Here is a 1,032-nt window from a genome sequence, read left to right as displayed (position 1 = left end):
AAAGACAGCATGTTTAGCAAATGGTGCTGGCAAAACTGGATCTCCACTTGTAGAAGAATGAAACTAAACCCCTATCTTTCACCCTGCACAAAAGTCAATTCCAAATGGATCAAAGACCTCAATGTAAAGCCTGAAACTCTGAAACTGTTAGAAGAAAACATTGGGAAAAACCTACAAGATATAGGTGTAGAAAAGGATTTTCTAAACCAGACATCAATTGCTCAGGAAAAAAGGTCAAGAATTAACAAATGGGATCTCATTAAACTAAAAACCTTCTGTACATAAAAGGAGGTAACCAGGGAAGTGAACAGAAAACCCACAGAATGGGAGATAATCCTCACCAGCGACACATCTGACAGAGGTTTAATATCCAGAATATATAACGAACTCAAAGAACAGAGAATCAAGACAAGAAGTAACCCAATGAAAAGATGGGCTAAGGAGCTGAACAGAGAGTTCTCAAAAGAAGAAGTAAAGATGGCTATGAAGCATCTTAAAAGATGTTCAACATCACTAATAATCAGGTGAATGCGAATTAAAACCACTTTAAGATTTCACCTTACCCCAGTCAGACTGGCTAAGATCAAGAGAACAAATGATACCAAATGTTGGAAAGGATGTTGTGAAAGGGGAACACTCATCCACTGCTGGTGGGGCTGCAAACTTGTTCAATCCCTATGGAAAGCAGTGTGGAGAACTCTTAAAAAACTACAAATGAACCTACCATTTGACCCAGTTATACCACTCCTTGGCATATATCCAAAGAACTCATCCTATTGCAGAGACACTTGTATATCCATGTTTGTTGCTGCTCTTTTCACAATACCTAAGAGATGGAAGCAACCTAAGTGTTGACGAGTGGAGAATGAAAATGTGGTTCATTTATACGATGGAGGTTTACTCAGCAGCAAAAAAAGATGAAATCATGAAATTTGCAGGTAAATGGATGGAACTAGAAACTGTTATACTAACTGAAGTAACACAGACTCAGAAAAAAAGTCGACATATGTTCTCCCTCATCTGTGGATCCTA

Source organism: Nannospalax galili, unplaced genomic scaffold, assembly GCF_000622305.1.
Source record: "Nannospalax galili isolate Female #2095 unplaced genomic scaffold, S.galili_v1.0 scaffold702, whole genome shotgun sequence".
Taxonomy (NCBI): Eukaryota; Metazoa; Chordata; class Mammalia; order Rodentia; family Spalacidae; genus Nannospalax; species Nannospalax galili.
Note: the sequence above shows the minus strand (reverse complement) of the source record.